This window comes from Lytechinus variegatus, chromosome 13 (genome assembly GCF_018143015.1).
Source record: "Lytechinus variegatus isolate NC3 chromosome 13, Lvar_3.0, whole genome shotgun sequence".
In the NCBI taxonomy this organism is placed as follows: domain Eukaryota; kingdom Metazoa; phylum Echinodermata; class Echinoidea; order Temnopleuroida; family Toxopneustidae; genus Lytechinus; species Lytechinus variegatus.
The window spans coordinates 30,642,459-30,652,940 of NC_054752.1; positions in this window are offsets into that span (position 1 = coordinate 30,642,459).

Consider the following 10,482-nt stretch of genomic DNA (forward strand, 5'->3'; position numbering starts at 1 on the left):
TGGCCATTCCTTGAAGCTTGCTTCAGACATCGTCTTGTTGGGGAAAGTAAGATTACTCTTCTCCTTATACCATGGTCACATTTGTTCTACGGCGGCCGTACGGCTAGTCGAAAACAGCCGTTTTATCAATTTTGATTCAAACCACCTATATGTAGTTGGACAAAAAATGTTAAAACGGTTGTTTTCGACTCGACGTACGGCCGCCATGGAACAAATGTGACCATGGCATTATTCATAGGGACTTTAGTACGACTGAGTTCAGAAGCAGTGCGAATTTCCTTGCGCACAATAGAGGGTTGTGTTCCCTCGTTACTAGTAGTGAGTTTTCACTCTGCGATGTACCGAGGGTTCAAGAATGCATTAAATCTATTGAAAATACCCGTTAAATGATAAAGTACAGCTGGGCTCCGTAACACAAAGAGTTGCAATCAATCGCAACTCTAAAAATCATGCGCAACTTGATTTTCAACCAATCAACAGCGCGCATTTGGGACTTGCTTTGATGTTTTGACTTGCGTTTAAACGCAACTCTTTCTGCAACGGGCCCCTGGTCTTTGTCGAAAATTGGTAAACCGGAACAGCAGTTTCGTTCTGAGTTTCGGGGTTGACGAAAAATGGCAAACTCTCGTTTTTCCGGCGTCAAAGACGAAACTGCTCTTTTGATTTACCAATTTTCGACAAATGCTTTTTAGTTCTTTGTCATGAAAGACATTTGACGATACAGTTTCTCAGTTTTAGAACTTCCCGTGCGTCGGTGAGCGAAAACTCCTTATTTTTTATCTGAATTGCGCCATAAAAATTCAAAAGACGAGAGACTTAGCGTTACCATGGTTGCCACACGCGTAGAAAGAGAGTTAGTTGATCACTTTTGTTCCATTGTATCTTTCTTTTTTTTAGTGATTGGAGCGGATCCAGGAATTTTAAGGGGGGCCATTTCTGTTCCGAAAATTTTTGACAAACAAAAAATATGAATAAGTGAAATGGTTTTCACTCCCAAATGAAGGTGATTTACATCACACACATGAATGCAGGCGCGGATCCAGGATTTCGTAGGGAGGGGGGCCCAAATTCGACCTGATTTTGGCGCCCCTGTGTACTTTTCGGAAAAATGGCGGCCCCTCCCTCCCCCAGGCTATCATAAGTGCCTTAAATGCATGTTGAATTATCTTATTTCATAAGCACATGAATCAGGGGCGGATCCAGACTTCGCCAACAAAGGGGCCCGGAATTATTTTCAGCCATATTTTCCCCGATCGGCCGCTCGAAGATGTTTTTTTTTTCGTTTGTTTCTTTGAAGGGGGTAGTCCTATAAGTCACTTCTTAGCTTTATTCTTTAAATCAACATGAATGTATAATATCATAATCCTTATTTTATAGTGCCTGCGCGAAGCGCGAGCATTTTTTTTTTGAAATTGTATGTATTTTTTCCTAAAATTTGAACATTCGGAAAAAAGATGTGCCTGCAATAATTACTGCGAACGCGAAGCGCGAGTAGAAATTTTTGATAAACGTTTTGAACTGATCGGAAAGGTAGGCCTACCAGTCCTGTTAAAGACAGCATACAGTTAGCCATGAAGACGTTATATATTTCAACAATCAAATAATGCGAGCGCGAAGCGCGAGCTGAAAAACTTTGACATTTCTACATAAAGAATGGAAATCTTTAATCAGTTTTTGTAATCATGAACAGGACAGCTATACAGTATAACTAAACAACTGATACGAGCGCGAAGTGCGAGCGGAAATATTTTAGATTTAGACCATGAACGGGGATACTCTATTCATGTTTCCTAAATCATGAAAGTGATGAGTAAGAGGGGATCTTCCTACATTAACCATGCGAGCAGAAAATGTTTGTATACGTTTTGAACTGATCGAAAAGTGCCTTTTAAGGACTGTTTGCATTTAGACATGAAGACATAACATATTTCACAATCAAATAATGCGAGCGCGAAGCGCGAGCTGAAAATTTTTGACATTTCTACATAAAGAATGGAAAAATTTAATCAGTTTTTGTTATCATGAACAGGATAGCTATACAGTATAACTATAAACAATTGATGCGAGCGCGAAGTGCGAGCGGAAAAATTTTAGATTTAGACCTAGAACGGGATACTCTATTCATGTTTCCTAAATCATGAAAAAGATGAGTAAGAGGGGATCTTCCTACATTAACCATGCGAGCAGAAAATGTTTGTATACGTTTTGAACTGATCGAAAAGTGCCTTTTAAGGACTGTTTGCATTTAGACATGAAGACATAACATATTTCACAATCAAATAATGCGAGCGCGAAGCGCGAGCTGAAAATTTTTGACATTTCTACATAAAGAATGGAAAAATTTAATCAGTTTTTGTTATCATGAACAGGATAGCTATACAGTATAACTATAAACAATTGATGCGAGCGGAAAAATTTTAGATTTAGACCTAGAACGGGACACTCTATTCATGTTTCCTAAATCATGAAAAAGATGAGTAAGAGGGGATCTTCCTACATTAACCATGCGAGCACAAAGCGCGAGCAGAAAATGTTTGTACACATTTTGAACTGATCGAAAAGTGCCTTTTAAGGACTTCTTGCATTTAGCCATGCAGACATTACATATTTCACAATCAAATAATGCGAGTGCGAAGCGCGAGCTGAAAATTTTTGACATTTCTACATAAAGAATGGAAAACTTTAATCAGTTTTTGTAATCATGAACAAGATAGCTATATAACTAAACAATTGATGCGAGCGCGAAGTGCGAGCGGAAAAATTCTAGATTTAGACCTAGAACGGGACACTCTATTCATGTTTCCTAAATCATGAAAAAGATAAGAGGGGATCTTCCTACATTAATAATGCGAGCGCAAAGCGCGAGCAGAAAATGTTTATATACGTTTTGAACTGATCGAAAAGTGCCTTTTAAGGACTGCTTGCATTTAGCCATGAAGACATTACATATTTCACAATCAAATTATGCGAGCGCGAAGAGATTTCGACCTTGAACGGGATACTCTATTCATGTTTTGTAAATCATGAAAGGGGATCTTCCTACGTTAATAATACGAGCACAAAGGGCGAGAAGAATATTTTGATATTGTGATCTGAAACTTGATAACTGAATGAAAATGCTCGCGCATGTTTCAGATTTAGACATAGAATCTAGGCATTCTAAACAATCTTTTATCATGAAAATAAAAGCGAGCGCGAAGCGCGAGCTTAAAATATTTGATATTCCGATCTGATATTTCAAACACTTTGTAGGAAACTTGTAAGGTGGATATAAATCGCACTTGATAAAGAGCTGATATGTTTCATTATTACTTTAATTTTGAGACATAGGACCTTGACATCCTTAGGACATGTTATCATATGAATATGATGACTATATATCTTCCTATTCATTTTGCTAAGCGCGAGTTAAACCAAAAGTGACAATTTAATTATTGAATTGATATCTTAGTATTAATGCATAATGAGGGCGCGGAATCTGATGATGTTATGGCCTGAACACTGAACATTTCAAGCACCTTTTTATTTATGAATAGGATGCATCATTAATTAGTTAATGCGAGCGCAAATCGCGAGCCGAAATTTTTGATAAACTGTCATGAAAAGGGGATTTTAAGTAGTTTGTTATACAATCAATATTGAGACATACATAACCCGCCAATCAAAAATGCAAGCATAGCAGCGCTAGCTGATGCGTTTTGACAATCAGACCTGAAAAGGGATATTTTGAAAACTTTATGGAATACTTGAAAATAATAGGTACCTGATAAATCAAAATTCGCGAACGCGCAGCGCAACTGGAAAATGTTAATTTTCAGACCATAAAACTGACATTTTTACAGAGCACTTTTTAAAAATCAATATGTAAATCACAAAAATTAATGAAAGTTCAATTTCCAAGGAGAAATATGTTTTGTATACTGACTTCCAATCTTGATATTTAAGCTCCGTGTTGAACAAGATATGTGGATCACTTAACAGGTAATGCGAGCGCGAAGCGCGAGCGAAAATTTTATATAGTGACATAAAATATTTTTTCCAAGTCTTCCTCTCATCTTATTTTATTCATTCGTCTTCCTCCTTTTTCTTTTTTCCCTTTTCTTTTCCTTCCTATTTCTTTCTTTCCCCTTTTTTTGGCTCTACCAAAAGGGGGTCCGGGCCCCTCAGGTCCCCACCTGGATCCGCCTATGCATGAAGAAGAGGCAATTGAATAATGGTTTTATAATGATGTGTTCATGAATAAATGTAATATCACCTTAAAAAATAATCAATGCGAGCGGGAAACTCGAGCGATTTCCATTTCAACCATTTGATGCTTTCAATTTCGTTTAATCATCAGAATAGGCCCTGCTAGAATTATGTGAGCGGGAGCCAGGCGCGGATCGCCGCGTATGAAAACTGGTTGTGCAATAACTAAATTGCATATTCTGCATGAAAGAAAATTAATATTTTATTTTGGGTAAAATATTCTTGAAAAGATATAAATTTACATGTTTTTTATTATATAGTTGAGGTAGACTCAGTAGTCAGCACTCAGCATTTACTAATTGGGAGTGCACTGCCTACTTAGATCTGTAAGTGTTTGGATATATTATATAATCTTTTGTCATTCGCTCGAAATCCATTCAAAACAGTGAGTTGTCTTGTCAATCCTAATCAACAAACATTGGCTCTTCGGCTCTTGCAACAATCATATAAAGTATCAAAAGGTTATGTATCTTATAATCTTGCTCAAATTTTATATACTCCAAATAGATTTTCAAAAGAAACAGAATGCGTGTAAACGGTGTATATAAAAAGAATATAAGATACTAAAGATAAATATACTGTAAAAATATACTTTATTGTCAGTGTCTTTATAAATATGAAAACAATGCTCTTAAGTTCGCATCATTTTGGACGATAAGTTCTTATCTCTCTCTTTCATACAATACTAGTGAAAAATGAATTCCAAGGTCCCATGTATCTTGTATACATCAACTATTTCAAGATGTAACAATGTAAATTATGATAGCAATGCAGTTTAGGCCTGAGTAAATCCACGTAATAGTTTCAGTGGAATTCGTTTAAAAGAAATAAAACGTGATTTCCCACTGTAGGTTGGAAACGAAAAGGTGTATCAACTGTATATAGCTGTCTTTTACGCATTACTACATGAAACAAAAATATAGGAACGATATAAACCATAGAGTTATTTCAGTTATTTGAGTATTTGACGATTCGTCAAAAAATAAAAAAACGCATCCGAAACTTTCACCATTACAATGAAAGTTTCATTTATTCTTTTACATATTGCACACTAAGAAATAAAGGTTCAAAATTGAACCCCGAAAGGTTCATGCAAAATCAGCACCCTATGGGTTCAAAAATTGAACCCCTGATTTGGGGTTCAAAAATTGAACCTTGCGGTTGGGGTTCAGTTCGAACATCATTTTGGCATCCCTTCAAACTCAATTTGCCTTCCCTAGTTCGAATATCATTTCGCCCCCCTAGCTCGAGTATCAATTTTGCGCCCCCCCCCCCCAGTTTGAACATCAATTCGGCGCCCCCTAGTTTGGGTATCAATTTGGCGCCCCCTACCTCGAACATCGATTCGCCCCCCCCCCCCTCCCTAGTTCGAGTATCAATTTGGCGCCCCCACTTCGAACATCATTTCGGCGCCCTAGTTCGAATATCAGTTCGGCGCCCCTACATGTAGGTCCAACATCAATTTGGCGCCCCTAGTTGAATATTAATTTTGCGCCCGTACATGTAGGTCGATCATCGATTCGCCCCCCAGTTCGAACATCATTTTGGCATCCCTTCGAACTCAATTTGCCATCCCTAGTTCGAATATCATCCCCCCCCCCCCCCCTAGCTCGAGTATCAATTTTGCGACCCCTAGTTCGAATATCAATTCGGCGCCCCTACATGTAGGTCCAACATCAATTTGGCGCCCCTAGTTCGAATATCAATTCGGCGCCCCTACATGTAGGTCGATCATCAGTTCGGCCCCCCCCCCCGTTCTAACTTCAATTCGGCCCCCAGTTCGAACATCATTTTGGCATCCCTTCGAACATCATTTCGGCGCCCTCTTAGTTCGAATATCGATTCGGCGCCCCTACATGTAGGTCCAACATCAATTTGGCGCCCCTAGTTCGAATACCATTTTGCCCCCCCCCCCCTAGCTCGAGTATCCATTTGGCGCCACCTAGTTCCAACATCAATTTGGCGCCCCTACGTCGAACATCAATTGCCCCCCCCCCGTTCAAACATCAATTCTGCCCCCAGTTCGAACAGCATTTTGACATTCCTTTCGAACAGCATTTCAGCGCCCTTTTGATTCGAACATCATTTTCTTTCCTCCTCTTCTTTTTCTTCTCGTTCTTCCCCTCTTCCTCTCCACTTTTCTTCTCTTCTTTCCCCTTCCTCCCTTTCTTTTTCTTCTCTTCTTTCTTCGCTCTTCCTCTTTCTCCTTTTCCCCTCTTCATCTCTCTTTTCACCCTCTTCCTCTTTCTTTCTCCCCCTCCCCTCCCTTTTCTTCTCTTCCTTCCCCCTCTTCCTCTTTTTTCTCTTTCTTTCCCCTCTTCTTTTCCCTTTTTTTCTTCTTTTCTTTCCCCTCTCTTTTTCTTCTTTCCTACCTCTTCCTCTCCCTCCTTTTCTTTCCCCTCTCCCTCTTTCCCCCCTCTTCCCCTCCCTTTTCTTGTCTTCCTTTTCCCTTTTCTTCTCTTCCTTTCCCCATTTTCTGCCCCCTTCTCTCTCTCTTTTCCTCTTCTTTCTTCCCTCTTCCCCTCTTTCCCTTTTCCTCCTTTTCCTCTCTCTTCCCCCCTCTTCCTCTTTTTCTTCTCCCTCCCCCTCCCTTTTTCTTCTCTTCCTTCCCCTTCTTCCTCTTTCTTCTCTTTCTTTCCCCTCTTCTCTTTTTTTTTCTTTCCCTTCTTCTTTTCTTTCCCCTCTCTTTTTTCTTTCTCCTCTCTTTTTTCTTCTCTTCCTTTCCCCTCTTCCCCTCTCTTTTTTTTCTCCTTTTCCTTTCCCTCTCTTTTTCCTTCTCTTTCTTTCCCCTTTTCCTCTCTCTTTTCCTTCCCTTCCTTCCCCCTTCCCTTTTTTTCTTTTCTTTTCCCCCTTTTCCTCTCTTTTTTTCTTCCCTTCTTCTTTTCTTCTTTTTCTTCTTTTCTTTCCCCTCTTCCCCTCTTTTTCTCTTTCTTTCTTTCCCCCTCTCTCTCTTTTTTAGCCGAAGGGGGGGGGGCCAAGGCCCCCTCGGCCCCCCCTATGGATCCGCGCCTGCATGAATGTGCACATTATTTTAAATTATTTTTATGGCTCTCAAGGGGGGGCACAGGCCACATGTTCCCCTTCTTGGATCCGCCTCTGTGGAGCATTAACGTTTAAATGTTTTTCAGCCCCCCACCCCGACTTTTTTCCGAAACGGTGTACAAAAACGTAATAAAATGAACCATAGGTTTGTGATGTTTTGCATGGTTAGCCCCCCTCCCCACTTTTAAAACCGTTCCGCGGCCCCTGAAACATACCTCCCAGAAAAAGGACCAAAAGAGGGAAAGCTGCCCAAGCTACCCCTGTTAGGCCGGCAGTCCAAGAGGAAGAACAAGAGGTTATGGTGGTGGTACACTGTTAGAAAATTTATCCTTAAAATAAAAGAAGTTCCTGCAGCAGAGTCTCGAGATCATCTGTAATCTTATTGAATTGCGTAATCTTACAGGAATTTGGTATTTGGTGTATGGAATCTTCCAAATTTCCTTGAATAAAACACCCTTTCCCCCTTTTTTAACAGACCTTGGGCCCGTTGCATAAAACTTTTAACCTGAGAAAAATCAGGTTGTTTTTACCGGAGTTTTTGCCCTGTGTTAAAGTCAATGGCAGAAATCAGACTAACCTTAGTTTTCAGTTTTTACCAGAGTTTTCTCAGGTAAAAAGTTTTATGCAACAGTCTCCTGTTATGTTAAATTGCAGAAAAATTCCCGTTTTATGAATTTACAGAATGATTCTGTTATTGCTTTCTGCAAAATCTTCTGTTTATTTTCTGTAAAATCACGTGTTTTTTAACAGTGTAGAGGTCTGGAGGAGGGGGTACAGGAGGATGATGAAAATATTACTGCTGAGCGAGCTGGAAAGAGAAAAGAGACGCTCTCATGTCTTGATGACGAAATTAGTTACCTCTGCAAAAATATATAAATAGACTATGTTATGTAAAAAAAAATAGATTGAATTCTAACCACATTGACAGTAGACAATATCAAATTTTGTTAATGATTCGATCACTAAAATGTATTGAATGGGAAAGCCACTCTTTAGGGAGGTTCTGGCATTGTGCCTCTTTTTTATGAGTGCTCTCACGTCAGTAGACTATTTCTTATCAGCAAATTTACCCCCCAAAAATGAGTGACAAACTATTGTCATGATTGTGGAAAAAAAATAAACAGATATCAAAGATTTCTATGCTCTTCTATAAAATTCTGGATGCATCCCTTATATCAACTATTAGGCTCATCGACATCTTTTGAATTAAATTTTAATGAATATTATTATGACTTAAGTGACAGGCAGGATCGGACCCAGTATCGTTTTGGCCTCTTCCTTCTCCTGTCCTCGTATCCAACTTCTAACCGATGTTGTTGTAGAATGCTATAGGTGTATAAGTCCAACCAAATTCTGGACATCCATCTTAGTCGGAGGTTGGCAATCGATTGAAGAATGTCTCATGTGCCGCGCTTAATATGGCGATTGCTTGAAATCGTTTCAAGAGCCTATCATGAACGTAACACAATCGCTCCATTCATTGTACCACCGTAGCGAGGTCCTAATTAGCGTATGAGCCTTGTAAAGTCGCTTTGATCGCAGAAGCAGCGCATCACATCTGCCTCGAATCTTGGCAAGAGAGTGGCAGCGTCGTACTTACAACGTATTACCATCGTATTCAACGCGTGGTCGCAGAGAAGTTGCAATGCAATCGCCTCGCAGGCTAAAAATAGAATTCGAGGAAGATTCTGCTATGGTTTGCGGGATTTACACAGATCGCCATGGTCGCCATGATCGCCTTCCTAGGGAGATGGGGGCCTGGTATCTGACCTGCCAACTACTAAGTAAAAATGTTTAGGAATCGATTTCTTGCACGGCACCTATGCCCTAGAACAAGACATTTTTAGAACTTGTTTGTTTTTCATAAACAAATGAATACCAATGTGATAAACTATTTAAATTTGATGCGTATGTTTGATTAGAAGAATAAACTCCAATTTATTTTTCAAGCTGTGCTGTAAACTACATCCCCGACCTCGACCACCACTATCATGACTATGCTGATAATCAAGTATTATTGAAATAAGGAAATTTACTGCCTACAAATCCTTGTCGAGCTCCTTGTCTTAGTTACAGCATGGACCTACTACATGGTTACAGTGTTAATCGTGTTTGACAGCAATAAAACTCTTTATCGATTGTAATGATAAAATCTATCAATCGAACAATTTTTTTGAAAACATGAAATTTCATTTAATCTAAACCATGGTTATCAAATTGTATAAATCTTTCAGGAAGCTTTTTTTTCAAGTATGCTTACATCTAAATACATTACAGCAATTTTATGGACTTCCAATTCGGGAGAATATCTTTTTACTTGGCACGTCATATTACAAGGAAGTTTGATTCGATTTCATTGTACCATTGTTGAATTTTAATCTTTTTTTGGACAATCATAAATTATATCTTCTTATTTTGACGTCAATATGCTGCTCTTCTGTGCTGACAGCAATAACGTCCAGTGTGCTCAAACGTTGAATGTACCATCCAAATTTCACTTTCAAGAGTTGTCGTGAAAGTTATTTTGTACGATGAGAGAACTATTTGAACATCACTATTTTGTTCCCTTCAAGTATGAATTTATTTTTGATTTTATTTTGTCTCGCCTGCGTAGCGGAGCGAGACATAGGTATCACTATTTCCGGTGTCGGCGTCGGCGGCGGCGTCGTCAACAATTGTGTTGTACACCCAATAACTTTCTACAGCTTCGAGGTGGGATCACCAAATTCATACCAGAGGTCCATCTCCTGAAGGCACAGGTCAAGTTTGAATATGAGTTGAATTTGAATAAGGTCAAAGGTCAATGAACTTTCCATGACTGGCACTGTGCTATGTTGTACACCCAATAACTTTCTACAGCTTCGAGGTGGGATCACCAAATTCATACCAGAGGTCCATCTCCTGAAGGCACAGGTCAAGTTCGAATATGAGTCGAATTTGAATAAGGTCAAAGGTCAATGAACTTTCCATGACTGGCACTGTGCTGTGCTGTACATCCAATAACTTTCTATAGCTTCGAGATGGGATCGCCAAATTCATACCAGAGGTCCATCTCCTGAAGGCACAGGTCAAGTTCGAATATGAGTCGAATTTGAATAAGGTCAAAGGTCAATGAACTTTTCATGACTGGCACTGTGCTGTGTTGTACACCCAATAACTTTCTACAGCTTCGAGGTGGGATCACCAAATTCA